This window comes from Phyllostomus hastatus, unplaced genomic scaffold (genome assembly GCF_019186645.2).
Source record: "Phyllostomus hastatus isolate PE091 unplaced genomic scaffold, TTU_PhHast_1.1 phas_scaffold_1066, whole genome shotgun sequence".
NCBI classification, from domain to species: Eukaryota; Metazoa; Chordata; class Mammalia; order Chiroptera; family Phyllostomidae; genus Phyllostomus; species Phyllostomus hastatus.
The window spans coordinates 11,137,262-11,155,011 of NW_025334004.1; the positions used below are offsets into that span (position 1 = coordinate 11,137,262).

A 17,750-nucleotide genomic window follows, 5' to 3' on the forward strand; every position below is an offset into this window, starting at 1 on the left:
TTCTATGTCATTTTATATAAGGGATTTAAGCATCCATAGATTTTGTTATCTGTGGAAGGTCCTGCAACTAATTCCCTGTGGATTCTGAGGGAGATGACTACAGTTAAATTCTGGGGGAGTCAACAGCTGTACCTGGATTTCCCATTGCACAAGGATTGGTGTCCCTAACCCTTGTGTTGTTCAAGAGTCAACTGTACTTTACCGATTCTACCAATTCAAATGCTATTCCCACTTGGAAACATCCTCAAGGGCACACCCAGAAATAATGTTTAATTTGGGCACCCCATAGCCCAGTTAAGTTGGCACATAAAATTAATGATCACACCATCCCAGCAAAAGTGACCATTCTGTCTTTCAAACAGCCCAGCTATTTCTTTGTATAGCAGGATCCCTTTGGCTGGAACACTTTCCCCCCGGTTCTCCTCTGGACTAATCTCTTTCTAATCCTTTGGTGCTCAGTGGAAAGGTCACCACCTCAGAGAGGCCTTCTCTAGTGTCCGTCACCCCTCATTGCCAGGATGTTCTATCATAAAGCAGCCTGGCTCAATTTGTAAGTATAGAGTTCTTTGTTTATTTTCCATCTTATCTGCTAGATTGTAAGTGCCATAATAGTAGGGACCATGCTTGTTTGTACTCTGCTGTATACCCCTCAGGCATCTTGCTAGTCTCTGGTGCATAATAATAAATATTTGCTAAATGAAATGGTTATAAGGAACTCATCTAATAGGAGATGCATCACCACAATACAGTGAAGGAGTGGGTGTTATGACAAAGGCAGTGGTGCCCTGGTAAACTGACTCTCAAAAAAAAAAAGTCCTAATTTCTCATTTGCTGATTTCCACATGGTGTAAATACTTCCATCACAGCTGATTTCAAGCTACCAATGGTTTAAGAACTGACTTGCAAAATTCCTAAGAGTTTAAACTTGCTTTTTAATGTTGGTGTGAGCTGGCTCTGGTATATCAGTGGAAGAAAGGTCAACATGGGTGCAATGAGTACCCAGGAAAGAGGCAATAGTTCATCCTGGGAGAGCTCAGCGAAGGCTTCCTGGAGAAGGTAATACTTGATCTGCTTTGGATGATGGGTGTTTTGGCTCAGATACCTCTGAACTGGCTAACACAGCCCTTCTCTCAGTAGTGCACATTCAATTGTTCTTGGCTTACCTACTCAGCTCCCCTTTGCTGGACTGGGAGTTATCACCTGACTCAGTCCAATCCTCAGAAAATCCTTCTATGAGGACTGTGTTCTACCAGGTTTACTTTGAAAGAGAGTAACATAGGGTAAAGTTAGTCAAGGGAGAAAGGGAAGGGTTTTCCAAAGAGAGGGAGAGCTTGTGCAAAAGTGAGAGAGCAAATGCAACACAGCAGTTCGGTAATGCAGATGTGTAAGGGAGGGAGTGGAAGGAGATTAGCTGTGTTTGACAGGCTGAGGAACGCAGACCTGTTCCTGGGCTGGGGCAGGTGGCAATGTGAAAGGGAAAGAGAAGGATTACCAGTCTTGTATAATTCTTGTCACAGCTGGTAATTGTAGGTTTTTGTTGTTATTGTTGGTTTTGTGTTCAGTATGGAGTCATTTGATTAAAATCTGTCTATTCCAAGAGACTGTAAACTCCACAAGGGCAGGGACTGCCTTGTTTGAAATTTTCTCGATACCCAGAACATGCCTGGTACCTATATAGCAGGCAGCAAAATACATCCTTGTTGAATAATTGATTCATCTGAGAAATTTTAAAAAAGAATTCCCATGCCTACCAACCTCACAATAAGATGTACTATAAATCTCTTTTCTCTGAACCCTCCAACCACAATATGGGGGGTGGTGTAACAGGATGCAGCCAAGAGGGGGGGCCCCAAATAGGGATTTGGAATGGGGTCCACAACTCTAGGTGTCCAGAAAATATTAGAAAAATATATAGGATGTCCTCACCTCTCCCCCGCTACAGGTTTGAGTTGGGGGAAGGGACACATGGAGCAGGGCCATTGAGAGCTGTTTTGCATAGCAACAGCTTTGCAGCTAACCTCTGGCATGGTCATTTAACATATCTATAACCTTTAACTGGTTTCCCAGATACGTTAAATAGCTGTGGCCAGGCTTTGAGCCAGGGATATGGAAGTGACTTCCACCCAAGATATAACCAGGAGGCAACTGCCCCTGGTTACAGAGCCTGTGTGAGAGCTTGGAGATCATTGGCTCCATGCCATGGGGCCATGCCGGCCCATATTCACTATGGCAGCCAAGGAAAGCTGGAAGGATACCAGAATGCTGGCAGGTGCAACTGATTGTAGGAGGAGTTGGAAATGGGGCTGCAGAAGAAGATTGGCTCGGGGATTTAAATCCAGACTCGGCAGCCATTGGAGAGAGAATCATGCGGCTTTAGTGAGAGTGAGGACCATGTGGCTTTGGGGTGCTCCCTTTTGCCACGCGGCTTAGGAAGCAGGAGAGATTTTGCCTGGAAGAAAAAGGGTGAAAGTAGTCTTGCTGGTGGGCCATGAGAAGGTGCCACATGGCTTTGGATTAGCTGGAGATCCTGGCGGTGACACAGCTGATGGTTCTGGGAGATTCAATCACGGACTTCTGCTTCTTTTCCTGAGATATGGTGCTCCAGATTAGGGTAGAGGGAGAAGGAAGGACTGTGTGTGTGTGTGTGTGTGTGGGGGGGGGGGTATCCTAAAAGACTTTAATATTTTAATGAAGACATTGGGTCACTACTTTAAGTCTGTTAGCTTTAAAGAAACATTTCCTTTCCTTTTCACAAATCTCTGGCATTGAGAGATGTTTTTCCTTTGGCAGTGGGCATAGCAAACCTAGTGGGGGGTCCTTTCAGTAATAGTATATCGCACCACCCCCGCTTGGCTCTGCTCTGTAACAGTAGTAGGGATGGCTTCCATATGTTGCAAAAGCCACTCCAAAGGATTCACCTCTATTCCTCTCCCCAAATTTAATCAAATAAGACTTTACCCAAAGGGCGACATGATTAAACTTTTCCTTTGCATAAAGGGGCATGATGGTAGTAAAGGAGGAGTCCATAGAGGCGCTGAGACCAGTGAGGAAGACCATGTAGTAATCAAGTAAGAAATAATGCAGGTCTGAGTTAAATCACTGGCAGTGGGTATGAAGAAGGAAGAGGTTCAAGAACTACTTTGGAGATGAATTCTACAAGATTTGGTGACTATTTGGGCATGGGTAGTAGAGAAAATGAGAGAGAGGGAGGAATCGAGGTTGAAGGTTGGAGTGAAAACTTGAACTTGCTACATTTTAAATGCCTGTGGCCCATGGATGAGGAAGGGTCAGTCAATGAAGCTGGAAATACAAAGAATTCAAAACAGAAGGGTCAGGAGCCTCCCGTCCTCCACTGCAATACTAATGACTCTGGAGAACACTAATAATATACAGCGTCCAGCAGATGTAACGCCTGCTTGAGTGCTCTTGGTAGGGTAATAATACGGGTGTAATAATTTATAGTTTTAATTTGAACATTTTACCTAAAATGTGATATGGTGTGCTTGATTGTGATATTGTTATGTTACATGATTATGTTATGTTACAGATTACATGATTATGATTTTGTAATAAAAGACTTTGTAAGAAAAAAGGTGTGTTATTTGTGCTGAACCCTGTATAAGAGGTGGGTTAGAAAAAGAATTCTTGGAGATGGAGAGGGAGAAGGAACACTGGACTAGTGACAGAAAAGAAGTGATTAAGAACATCCAACAGTGTCAAACGGTGCCTAATGCTTAAGCTGGAGGACCCAGAACTACCTCTGATGAATTTGGCAACAAGGACACTGATGACACCAAGGGCATTTTCTGTGGCGGCAGAAACTGCAGCGCAGAGAAAGAAGGAAGGAGGAAGAGGAGACAGCGAGTTTAGACTACCTTTTTCAAGAAACTTGGCTGTCAAGAAGAGAGATGGTATGATTGAGTGGGTCGTGAAGGATTTGAGTACTTTTCCAAATGAAGTGAAGGGGGCACGGTAGAGCAGACACAGGAGCGTAAACACCTTTCTCACATCTTCATTTTGCCAGCCCCTCCCCCCACGTGACCAGTATGCAGCCAGCTCGGCCGGGACTACAGCCCCCAGAAGGCTCCTCGGCGCTGGGGGGCGGAGTCGAGGCCTGGCGCGCTCCCCTCCGTGCGAGCGGAAGAGCAAATAGCAGGATCTAGTAGAAGGCGGCGGAAGCAGAGAGCGACGGCGCTCCCGGTAACTACCAGTTTGCGTCTTGTCTCTCCCTCCCTTCCTCCCTCCTTCCTTACCCTCTCCGCATTTCAAGCTGGTGTTTTTGGCGTTCCTTTCTCCCCTCACACCTGAGATGGGAGTTCTGATTTCGTTTGTTACCGGTAGTTTTTTTTTCCCTCACGTGACGCGCGGGGCGGATCCCCGCCTGGGGCGGAGGTTACTGGGAAGCTCCAGCCCTTCCACCCCTGAGGGATTGGCGGTGTCGGGGGTCGCGGGTGGTGCCCTGCTGGGGCGTTTTTGCTCTGGCAGGGACAGCGTGCTCACTGAGTGTCCTCACCCCAAATACTCCCTGTGGAAGGGACGTTCCTTCCTTGGCTTTCAACAGGTACTGAGCGGGCCCTTGGCCACTCAGGGGTACGGTACGGGGCTGTGGGCCGCCGAGGCTGCCCCGAGCCGACCCCGAGCCTGTGGGTGATTTCCGGGCCGCGAGCCTTTTAAGTGAGTCCGCTCCGCTGCCCGGGAGCCCCAGGGCTATGGGCTTGGGGTGAGTAGTCTATGCGGGAGGATAATACACTTCCTGGTATTCTTGGGAGGTCCTCGGGAAACCCCTTGTCCGATTATTAAAGTTTTACTTAGCCGCCTCTCAGACTTGAGTAGGGGAAGAACCGCACGGTTTGGTGCCTGATGGCTTGCGGGGGAAGTGTCTCAGGTCTAACGCTTGCTGGACCTGGGATCTTCTGTAGCTCCTTTACCGCCGCCCCGGCTTCCGTCTTTGAAAAATGAGTGTGGTGGCCTTCGGCCTGTCCGCCTGGCAGTGTCATGGGCTTCACCGTGAGTGATACGTGTGAGAAAGCATGTTTCAATTATAACCGTATTCTTCTGTCTTAAGTCCAGGTCAGTGGAACTTTATAGTCACATTCATGTCTTTGTGAACGTGAACGTGGTCATGATCTTGATGAAGATGAAATGAGTTAATGAACAGGGGGAAGTGACTTTAGAAAAGAATGTGAGTCGTACAGATGTTCTTAGGCCATGATCCTGGTGAAGAGGTGGTATCAGGGCCCTACCTACCACCTGTGGAGTCAGTTTTACGCTTTGTCTGGATTTTGAGGTCTACCAGAATTTGGACACTTTTCTCCCCCAACACAGACACACTACACAGTGGGAGTTAGGTAACCTTCACTTGTATTTACTCTGAAATCATTGGTTGAAAACAAAGAGGTTGGCAGTGCAGTGAATTAGTTGAATGTACGAAATTGAACAAATCTGAGTTCAGATCCCGGTGCTGTGACTTACAGTTTATGACTTTTGGGAAATCAGTTGATTTCTAAGACTTTACTAGTCTCTAAAACGGAGGTAATAGCATTTACCTCACAAGGGGTCTATAGAGGTGAAGTGAGATATGAATATAAAACAGCTAAGTAGTGCTTGGAGTCAAACCGCAGTTCTCGAATGTCTCCCACCTCAAACAGTTCAGTTCTTGACTGAGTTGTTCACGGAAGAATCCCTGGGTTGTCCAACAAAACATCGGTTCTCGACCGGACAACCCTTTCCTGCCCATTGCTGTAGAGTCGGTCCCAGTGTCTCTCAGGCGTCAAGGACATTCGGTTTTCCAACAGATCGTTTCTTGAACAGCCTCTCGGGACAAAATAAGTTCAAGAACTGAGGTTCCTTTGTGTTCTGTTGTTATGTTTGATGACAATGATGGTAAAAAAAGATAAAATTATTTTCTTGGGAGTCCTTTTTATTTGTATGAGGATAGTTAACCCATAAACTTAAAAAACTGTAATCAAGTTCTCAGATAGTGTGGGTCTTTTTTCAGACTATTATTGCATTTTATGTAAAGGTTATGTTTACGCTGCTTTTGATTTTTAGAGGTTTCCAGAATGCTGTTGTGAGATTATTGGGATGTGCTGTTTCATTTATAACTTGTAGTAATAATGTAGTTTTCTGTCTGCACATTGTAGCTTGTAGTAGAACAATTATCTGTGTTTATGACTTAGATATTGACTATTGATTGACTAGGACAGAATTTTATAGAACAATTTTTTGTCCTATCCATACTGCCCATCCCTTTTTTTTAAGCTAGGCTATTTGACTCAAAGTTCAACCTAGTGGGTAGGGTCCAGAAAATTTGGGTGACCTCATTTTTTTTTAATGTAAAGCTGTACAATATTATATTAGTTGGTATATGCATACAATATAGTTATATACCTTACAAAGTGATCACCACAAAAAGTCCAGAAACGATCTGTCATCATACAAAGTTACTGTGATATTATTGACTGTACTCCCTCTGTTGTACTTTACTTCCCTGTGACTTATTTATAGTAAGTTTGTACCTCTTAATCCCCTTTACCTTTTTGCCCATGCTCCCACCTCTCTGGCACTTGATCAGTTTTTCTGTGTCTGTGAGTCCTTTGTTCATTTGTGTAGTTCTATGTATAAGTGAAATGATACAGTAATTGTCTTTGTCTGACTTATTTCACTTAACCTAATACCATCTAGATCTGTTCATGTTGCAAATGGCAAGATCATTCTTTTTCATGTCTGAATTATATTCCTGTGTATGTGTATCCATCCAGTATCCGTTCATCTATTGATGAACACCTAGGTTGCTTCCATATCATGGCTATTGTACATAATGCTACAGTAAAGATAGAGGTGCATATATCTTTCTGAATTAGGAGTTTTATTTTCTTAAGTGTCCACAAGTGGAATTGCTGGATCCTTCTTTGTCTCTTGTTTTAAAGTCTATTTTGTTTGATATTACGTGTTGCTATCCCAGCTTTTTCTTGTTATTGTTTCCATTTTCATGAAATATCTTTTTCCATCCCTTTCAGTTTGTGTGTCTTTTGATCTGAAGTGTGTCTTGCATAGGCAGCATATATAAGGGTCTTGTTTTTTTAATCCATTCAGGGGTTACCTCAGTTTTTCAAAGTGGAAACTTAGTGACTGATGCCGATAGTGGCACTGGTTTGTGTGGATGCAAGGCATGAAAATTGAACAATATCTAGGAGAAAGCCTAATACTGAAAGTTGACTTGTTAGTTAAAGCAGAGTCTTTGGGTTAAGAAGTGAAATGTTTAAGTCCCTTCAGCCTGTTGACCTCGAGAATTTGGCATATTCAGATGTTTAGGAAATGTTTCCTTTACTCACTTTTACTAATGTGGTATCCCCCTGGCTCTCCTTTGTCAGTTTCATTCTTACCATCAGTCATGAATTTTTTTCGATACAGGTTTGTATACAAACTATAACAGTAATCACTTTAGTTAAAATCTACTTTGTGTGCTGTAATTGTTTTTTTATTTTTTGTGTGTTTTAAATAGTTTTGTTCCTTGGCTGTTTTTTACTTAAAAGAAGTTTTTGGAAAGTAGACTCATTTTCATCTCTGGCATCTAAGTGTGCATAGCAAAGGCTCGATTAGTGATGACTGTGCTGAATAGTTCTGGTTAAGAACATTTTGTTGATTGTCCTGTGTCGCTAAGGCAAGCTCTGGAGAGACAGCCTGGTGTTGTGGAAATAACCTAAGCTTTGGAGTCAGACTGACCAAGTTTTGAACCCAGGCTTTACTGCTTACTAATTTTGTAACTTTGGTTTATATAATCATTCTGAGTTCATTTTCTCATGATCTGTAAAACGGGGATAATAATACCAACCTGCATGACAGGAAAGATTAGATTGAACTCAGTACATACTAGCCAGACTTAGTAAAAGATTGATAGTGGTGTTATCATTTTCAATTTTATTATATTTTTCTGATAATCATGGATTTTGGTGATACATCTATATTCATTCCTCCTGGTGCTTCATGTGATCAGTGTGTTTTGTTTTTTTTTTATACAAGGTTAAGGTTGTTGATTGTGACTGTTGAACCCTGAAACACAGCAAAGCTAATTGGCCAACATGTTTGAATCTGTGACCCTGTCCTCATTAGTTCCATAAGCAGACTCTTCACAAAATATCTCACCAGAATGAATAAGACTTCTATATTGTTGATTTGGCAGTCACACAATCATTGTACTTAATAGAAGTAAATGAACTAGTGCTGAATGTAAAAGTACAAATTTTTAATTATAAGATTGTAAACATACAAGACTAACCCTCACATGTATAGAACTGGTTACTTACACAATGACTTTGATGACCACTAATCTGAACTATAATTTAGACATTTCTTTTAGTTGTTGTGTTTGTTGCCGACTTCCTACCCATAGGAGAAGTGAGCAGAAATGGCACTAGGCTACTCATATCTTGAAAGAGAACCCTACTCCTGTGCTGCCCACCGCAAAATGTGCTCTTAGTGAGGAAAACAGAGTTCTTCATAAATGTGCCCAGCAGGATGGATGAAGCCTGGGTAACTCCAAAGAGCTTATTGAATTACAGAGAAATTCCAGTTGTCAGAGCTTTAGATAGAAGAGGTGCTGCTTAGCAACAGTAGGATTGAGTTTGGAGAGGATTTTCTCTTCTTTCAAAGAAACATGGACCAGTTGCTCCCAGTCCATGGTGTGTATTTTTCACTGTCTCTTGTTAGCCCTTCAGTTTTATAAATTTTTGTTGTTCCTCTTGTATCTTTCTTTCTTTCTTTCTTTTTTTTAATGTCAAACATGGCTGGTTTTTGACTAGGGATAAAAATGGAGAAGCAGGAAAGCATTGTTGGAAACAACAGGTTCTGGTGTCTAGTAAGGTTCCCAAATAACACAGGTTAACCTGTGACTATTATGGTATGGTTTTCTGGAATGGTCAAATGACTGATAGTTCATAACCATTTAACTTGGTGCAGAGGCAAAAATATGAGCAAAAGATGTATGGTACTCCTTAATATGTGATTTGCCTCTTAGAAAAGACGACATGAACTGTTACCATTGGCCTGCAGTTGGACTGTTTCAGGTTCTTTGCCATGGAATTCCAGAAGTGTTTCACAGAAAGGAAGCGCTTGAATTTAAATCCTCACCTTTCTAACCTCTGAAATTTGTACAGGTAGTCCTGTTTGTGTTCCCTTATCATCTATAAAATAGGGAAAATAATACATACCCTTCTTGTTTATAAAGTTTAGTGAGAAAAATTAACAAGAATGTCTTAGAAAAGGGTGGGTAACAGTTGATAAGAGTCGAAAGAAAACACATACAGTAGTCAGAGAGGGAGGGTCAGTTAGAGATAGGAGAGAAGTCAAACTGAGAGGGACGTCAGATGGAAGCAGTTAAGAGTTAGAAAGGAGTAATCAGAGGTGTAGAGAGAAGGGCTGACCTAGGATAAATTGGAGAGGGAGACAGAGGGAGGCAGTGTGAGAGGGACAACCAGGAGGCATGACCAAGAGAGTGCAGAGTTTATTGAGTTAGTTTTTATCTATTTGAGGAGAACTTGTAAATATTTGTAATTAGCTAGGAAAGGGAAGGAAAGCAGATATTAATAGTAAATCAAGTATGTGTATGTGGTTTTTATTATACTAAAAATTTTCCTTAGTACTAAATTTATTTTGCAAACACCAAGCCAGGTTATCTGTTACAGACCTGTTAACTGCTTACTTGGCCCCTTTCAAAGTGTAAACACATTTTTAAAAAAGATTTTATTTATTTATTTTTATAGAGAGGGGAAGGGAGGGAAAGAGAAATGTGTGTGGCTGCCTTTTACACGTCCCCTGCTGGGGACCTGGCCTGCAACCCAGGCATGCACCCTGACTGGGAATTGAACTAGCGACCCTTTGGTTCACAGGGCCAAAGTGTAAACACATTTTAAAAAATAAAACTAATTTGGTAATATTGTCTTTAAAAAATTAATATATGCTTACTGTAGACAACTTGGAAATTACAGGAAATTTCTGTGAGAACAGGGAGAAAAACAAAATCATTCATAATCACAATATAAACACATAACTCTAGACCGCCTACATTTTTCATGTTTTTTTCCCAACCTTTTTTCCTAGGCATTTACTAAAACCCTTGTACTTTTCTAAGGAATCAAAAAGCTCTGTTTGTAAGTCCAAATGATTTTATAAATTAACCGTTTGTGGTTTAGTTAATTTTATATTCCTATTTTGGCACTTAGGTACTTCCATAAACTACTTGTATACCTGTTTTTATTTTCTCCCTCTGTAAATTAGATTAATGACTGCAGACTATGTTATTCATCATTGTGTTCTAGACATTTAGCAAAGTGCTTTACACATAGGATGGGACAAAGATAGGTTTATAGTTCATATGGAAAGTAATACAATAAGCAATAAATAATAAGAATAAATTGTGTTTCATGTATTCACAACTATAAACCTACTTTTGCCCCATCCTTTGTTATAGGTACTCAGAATATGTTTGAGATAAATTGTTAAGGTCCCTAAATAGAAACTATCTTAAATAGGTCTGCCCAATTGGCAGATTGACTTTTTCCTTAAAATTGAGAAAAGGTGAATTTTAAGGTGTGTCTGTGTTTAATATGAAGCTACTGAACGAGGAAAGGGTGCTTTTTCTGGTTAGTTTTTATAGTGTAGCAAGCCATTCTGAAACCTAGTGATGTAAAACAACTGTTTTGTTTTGCTAGGCATTCTGTGGGAATTCAGAGTGGGCAGTGTGGATATGACTTGTCTGGAAAGACTTGAAAGCTGGTGCTGACTGGGCTGGGAGTTAGAATCTGGAGGCTTCTTTACTTAGGTGCTTGATGGTTGATGTTGGCTGCCCCCCGGAACACCTACATAGCATTTCTTCACATTGGCTGACTTGAGCTTCTTCACAGCATTGTTGTGTGTCTGTTTTCTAAAAGTAAGAATCCCAAGAGAACCAAGTGAAAGCTGTGTTGCCTTTTGTGACTTAGGCTTAGAAGTCAGGTAATGACATAAGCTTGCCAAATTCAAGGAGAGCAGTGGTTACACTGAACCCACTTCTCACAGGAGTGTCAGTCACACTGTAAGACAAACATTATGGAGGGGATAGGTGTCGTCTTTGGGAAAGACGGGCTATTACAAGCAGGTACTGAACTGAGAAATGGTAAATTAAAAAATAAGTTAATAAAACAGTATCACTTTTTAAAACTGTATTTTATTGCTTATGGTATTAAAGTTATCCCTGCTTCATGCCCCCTGCCCACTTCCACCCAACCTGCTCCTCTAGGCAATCCCCGTACTTGTCCATGTCCATGGGTCACACATGTACCGTATTTTGCCATGTATATTGCACTCCTATGTATAATGTGCAGTCATGTGTTTGGCCCAAACTTTCAGGAAAAAAAATCTTCCATTTTAATTTTTTAATTCAGTTACTCATTTATTTATATTTAGAAACAAAGTCTATTAATGTATTCCAGGGTATTTTGCATATGGTTGTTATTGCTTTTTAGAGTTACACTTTTAATGCATAAGCATAAATAAAAATTAAAAACATTTATTAAATACAGAATTAGTACTACCCATGTAAATGCACATCCTTATTTTTCCCTCAAAAATTTGGGCAGAAACATCTGCATTATACACTCAAAATATGGTGTGTTCTTTGGCTAACAGTATCACTTTTTGAATATCAGTGAATAAATATCCTTTTTAATATTAGTAATCTTAATGGTGTTTTTATTAATTTAGTTTAACAAATTATACTAAATTTGTAAAAATTTTTGAACTCAAGGCTATTTTAAATTTTTTTCTTGTTGTGGGCTCTGAATAAGATCTTATTTCTCCTTTCAACCCAGTTTGCAAGTTGGTCAGTTTCTATACTGGGCTCTTTCCCATTCCCTTTTAAAATTCAGCTTATTTTGTAAATAATCCGATACGTGTAAATAATACAATAGTGTAGACAATTTTGGAAATCAGGAAGGAAATAAAGTCCATCTATAATTTCACCTCTCAAATGTAACCAGTTTGAGGCCTATAATTTCTTAGCCATGCTTCCAAAATTTAAACCGTTGTGAAAAGGGAAAGTTTTGAAGAAGGTTGGGGTAAACTCATTTGGCAGCAAAGCCCAATCTGCACTGATGTAAGCAGATTTGTAATCTATTTATTGTACGTAATACAATGATTCATACTTTTTCCCCCACAAAATATTAACGTGTTTAATTGCAGAGCATTGCCCCAAGCCCCGGTTGGACTATTTTGTAACATGGAATATATGTACATATTAACCTTAAAGTGTCAGGAGAAAATCTAGTTCTGTAGCCTATTTAACCCTAAGAGTTTTTGGACAAGAGATTTTAGACTGGATTTAATAACCTAGAGTTAGGAAAAGATGAATTTATTGGCTTGTTTAAGTGGTTCTAAACTTTTTTCATATGAATCTTCCCAGAACTTTTGTGCTTTCATTTTACTTTTTCATTTTAGGAAAAAAAAAAAGAAGAAGAAATAAAAGAAATAGTCTTTTTTTAAAAAATATTTTTATTTTATTTATTTATTTTTAGAGAGGGAAGGGAGAGAGAAAGAAGAGAGAGAGAGAGAAACATCAATGTGCGGTTGCTGGGGGTCATGGCCTGCAACCCAGGCATATGCCCTGACTGGGAATCGAACCTGCGACACTTTGGTTCGCAGCCTGCGCTCAATCCACTGAGCTACGCCAGCCATGGCAGAAATAGTCTTGATTTGTTTAATGATCAATAACTCTCTTCAGCCATCCCAAATAGGTGTTTCAAACCCAATGTGACCATCTTTCAGTACATTGGAATTTCCAGTGACTTTTTAGACCTCTTAACCCTTCCAGTGTGAGAACCAATGATTAGTTAAGAACTTGAGTTGCTGAGCCCCAGGACCCATATGGCCGTTGGTTTTTTGCCACCAGTGTTGTGTATGTGACATTGCTATTCTTTCCCTTTTTGCAGTAGTGTTTCTTTTTTGTATTGTGCCTCTTGTTTGTTTCCTTGAGTAGCCTGAAACTTTTCTTTGCCTTTGACACTTGAGTTCAAGGATGAGGAATTTATATTTGGCTTTATAATGTCATATAGTTGTAACTTTAAAGTATTTCTTATTATTTTATCATAAATTCAACTCAATCATTCTAGAGGATTTAGTAAATACAGCTGTATTTTAACCTCCTAAACAATTGGACAAATTATAGAATATCTGTGGGCTTCCATTGTGTCAGCTGTCAGATGAACTTTCCAAGGCATTTGCCACCACACTCTGATGGAAGTTAACCCTGATCTTAGAAAATCACTCACACACAAAACAAGTTCTAGACTGATCAGTCTTTGAAATTCTTTCATTTTTACTACTGGATGGTCTCTCAGTTGAGGAGTGCAAAATATAGCAATGTGTACGTGACATTGTTGCATATATTTAAGACTTCGTGGAAGAGGAGGATCTTGAATGAAGTGATAGAATAAGAATTTGACTGGGGAAGGTAGAAGAAAATTCCGCATAGAGTGATGAGAAGTTAAAAGCAAAAAGGGGTGCAACATGTGAACTTAGAGACAAAAAGGGAATAGGTGTTGCACAATAGAAGGGATGATTTTACTGATGATGAATACTAAAGAGATATGATTTACTAGTTTTATGTGTGTGGGGAGAATGAAAAAGAATTAGTGGAAGGCTTTGAAAGCTAGGCTGAAGAAGTTAGATTCAGTTCTGAAGGTGACAGTAATTCTGTTGAAAGTCATGTGATGAAAACAATATTCTAGACATTATCCTGGTAGATTTCTGGGATAACCTCAAGGAAGGAGCAGCTGGGGAGTATTTCGATAGGACAACTATGAAGTAATGTGGAAATAGAAACTGTGATAGTATTTGTGGAGAAAGAACAGTAAGGATGGGATTAAAAGAGCTGGAAGAGTCAGAATATCTCAGTTTTGAGCCTGACATCAAGTACATTGTGGTGTCATTGATGGTGACACTGGGAAAGGATCTTAGATAGGTCTAGGGAGAAAGATAATGAGTTTAGTTGCTAAGATTTAGGTGTTAGATAATTTGAGTGGTAGTTTTAAAGAATCTGTTGCTTTAAAAATAACTAATGCCTTTTAAAGTAATTTTTTTTGAGTCCATGCATTTTTTCTAGCAAATAAATACTCTGAAATTTCTCTTTTGGAACTCAACAGAACCATTAGAGCCATATAAGAAAACTAATCTCATTACTTGATGGTCATATACCTTGTCCCCCGAAGAGTATCGTCTTGCTTGATCGCTCATCTTATTTACCATACTTGTTTCTAAGTGATATTTGACAGTGTTTAAAAATTAATTTTCAGATGCATAAAATTTATTACTATGGTTGTTATCTAAATGACTATCATGGTTGCTGAGGACAATCTTAAAATGTCTTCAGCTGTGATAGCATCTTTAGAATAAAATGCTAGTGCACTCTAGTTAAGAGGATGGGTCCTAAAAAGCCTAGGTTTGGATGACCTCTTTAGTACATTCGTTATGTGTCTTGAGCAAGTTATTTAATTTGTCTGGTTCTCAGTTTCCTTATTTTTAAAGTGGGGATAGTGATAATACTCCTTAGTTCCTAGGATTTTTGTGAGGGTTAGCCCTTAGACTTAGCTCTTAGAACAATGCCTGGGAAATAATTAGCTATTAATTACCATTACAATAACTTCTATTATTGCTGCCATGACCATTTTGTATATTTATCTGTTTCGTTTGTTTTAAAAACTACATGTTCCTGTGTAATTGTGTCTCATATAAGTGAAATGGTAGTCAGCTGGAGATAAAATTAAAGCTCAAATAAAAGATAAGACATGTCAAGTTGTGGTGTTTTAGAATGTTTGGCCTAGAATTTAGTGAGATAAGAGCAGAAAAGGCCAAGGATGAAATACTGAGGGACTACTCATAGTAAGGGAGTGGGAGGCAGAAAAGGAGTCTGCAAAGGAGCCACAGGAGATTGTTTACAGAAAGAAAAATACACGAGTGTATATTAGTATAGAGGTTGTGTTAATTAGTATTAGATTTGGTTGCAAGGAATAACAGAGACTGATGGAAGTTTAAAATCTCAATGTCAGGAATTCCAGAAGCATTCCAGGACCAGTATTGTCTGTCGTGGTGTCATGTTGTTTCTCTATTAGGCATTGATTCTATTTTTTTCTAAAGTCATTTTATTGTCTTAGATGGCTACTGGGGCTCTCTCCATTTCATCCACATTCCAACCAGCAGAAAGGAGGAAGAGAAGAACACATCTCCCTCTCTTTAAGGGTATTTCCTGAAAGTTACATACCATATCACTTTTGCTCATATTCCATTGGTGAAATTTAGTCACATAACTAGCCACACTTTCCTGCTGAAGAGGTTGGGAAACATAGACTCTTTCAATGGTCAATGCTTGGGAATAAAGAACAGAAACAATGAGGATAATCCAAGAGTATCCAGATGAAACAATAGAGAATAGATAACAGAGTTGTGTTTAGGACAGTTTAATTAATTATTGATAATCCTTGATAGAATTTCTGTATTTCTTGAAACAGTATAAAACTACTCTTGTCAAATTGCATCAAGAATACTTTGTTTTTAGGGTATAATGCCTTTGTGAATCCTTGCTTAATTAGGATATCAGTCTCATAAGGAAAAAAATACATATGTGTATACATGTACACAGAAGTACATGTGTTTATATGTGTGTGTATATATCCTCATTTAACACTAGTGTTGGCCAAAATTACTTCATATGGCAATATTGTGCAGTAAATTGATGGTAAATAAGCCTCTGGTATCCCTTTGTTGTTTTAGGCCTAGAATTTTACCTACCTTCTATTCATTCCCCAATTTGGTTGTTTTGGGCCAGGGTTTTTAATTGGTCTCTGTGCTTTTATATTACTACTCTCTTTCACTGTTGTTAATCTTACTTCCCAAAGCAGATAAGTGAGTAAATTTAATTAAATGTGTTACTTGCACTGTCCTGATCATTAATGAATTTGTAAGTAAGGTCAGGCCTACGATCTTACTAGTATTACAATTACTCAATTCTCTCCACTTAATTGGTAATTTTTTGCTTAAATTTTTTAAAATGTTAAAGCGCCTGTATTTTGTATGTTTATGTTCTTTTAGTATTAGAAATATGAAGGTCTTCCAACAAAAAAGGGAGGACATTTTTCCTAGGATTTTTTGTCCCTTTCAATTGAAAATGTTTTTAGGTATTTTTGAATGATGAGCAATGTATTTTAAGATTAGAAGTTCGTATGTTCCCATTATTTATACTTTTCAGTGGACAATATAGCTTAAAATAAATGTAGTTTTAAAGTCAAATAGTTTTAAAAAAAGGATTTACAACAAAATATGCTTCTTGTCCTATTCCTGCCCATTCTCCCTACTCCCTTCCCTAAAAGTAACTACTATAATCAAGTATTTAAGCTATTTCTTCTAGCATTTACATATCTATAGTTTAAAATAATATATGTGTAAATCTGATCTTGATTCACCAATTTATTATAATACTTAGTTAAATAAAACAGTTAATGTTGTGTGTATTATGCCTGTGCTGATAGTATCTTAAATAGTAGCCTCTCAGTGCAGTTTTCCACAGGGTCAGTCAAATAATCTGTCAGTTCCAATTTTCTTCCCTTTTTAAAAAAATTCTTGGAAACAACTTCTCTGGAGACCTTCATTATTCTAATAGGCCTACTGTCTCAGCCTGTCACACAGTAATTTCCCTTTATTGTCATCCTTAGACTTTTCTTTCCTTTTGGGTTTGATTCCCAGTGTTGTTGAAACCCTTATTTTTCTCATTCCTCATTTACCCTCTTGCTTAGGTAGAGCACATCCTCTAGTAGCTGTGTCAAATTTAAAAAGATGGTGCTTTGGCCAAGAGCATGGGGATGACAGCCTCCAACATGCCTGTCTCTGTCACATGGCTTCCATCTGGATCAGTTGCTTTCTACTTCTGGTGCACAGTCAGCATCCTGGAATCACCATTTCACAATATTTCTTCACTTCTTTCGTGTTGAATATCCTGTGTTCCATACCTATGTCTGTCTGTATTTTTATTTATTTCCTTGTTTGGTGTCAAAGGATAGTGAGACCATCACTCACTATCTAGAATATCTGATCAAGCACAATCTCTCTGAACCAAGCAGATTGTTAACCTTACGTAGTGTTTTGGGGGAGTGTGGAGTTCAGGGATTGGAAGATGCTGGGTTAGCCAAAAAGTTTGTTTAGTTTTTTCTGTAAAATAAAAGACACATTTCATTTTTACCATTAACTTTATTGATTTGGATATTTTGAGTATGTTGGTTATCTCCCATGTAGTAGAACATGGATGATTGTTCTCAATGTCTCTCTTTGAAGCACTATCAACTTCAAATGGTCTACCCAACTGTGGAGCATTGTCCAGCAAGAAATCTCCAGCATGAAACTTCACAAACCACTTTTGACACATTCAATCAGTCACAGAACCTCCCCCATGTACTGTACAAGTCTTTTTTTGCATTTCAGTTGCAGTTTTACCTTTCTTGAAATAATAAAGCATAATATGCTGAAATGTTGCTTATTCCATCTTCAATATTAAAATGGCTATACAAAAATTAACCAATTTGGTAAGTTTTTTTTTTAAATGTATGCTGATATGACAGCTGTCACAGTAGAATCTGACAAAATTATTTCAAATGAAGTTAAAGAAAACTAAGTGCTCACTAGAGCCATCTTATGGAAAAATTGAACTTTTTGGTCAATCCAGTATTAAGTAA

At 38.9% G+C, this 17,750-nt stretch overlaps 1 protein-coding gene across 7 annotated transcripts in view; it reads left to right on the forward strand.

The window, feature by feature from the left end:
• The first annotated feature begins 4,126 nt into the window (after positions 1 to 4,126).
• The window catches only part of R3HCC1L (R3H domain and coiled-coil containing 1 like), an 89,990-nt gene continuing 76,366 nt past the window's right edge, over positions 4,127 to 17,750 (forward strand). For 2 of the 7 annotated variants that reach the window (XM_045854643.1, XM_045854646.1), the window contains exon 1: positions 4,158 to 4,200. The gene's annotated coding sequence lies outside the window, so the exon portion shown is untranslated. Of the gene's footprint in view, positions 4,201 to 4,403; positions 4,562 to 4,919; positions 5,071 to 17,750 lie in introns of those variants that run through there. The other 5 variants (XM_045854641.1, XM_045854640.1, XM_045854642.1 and 2 more) reach the window with 4 other exon arrangements.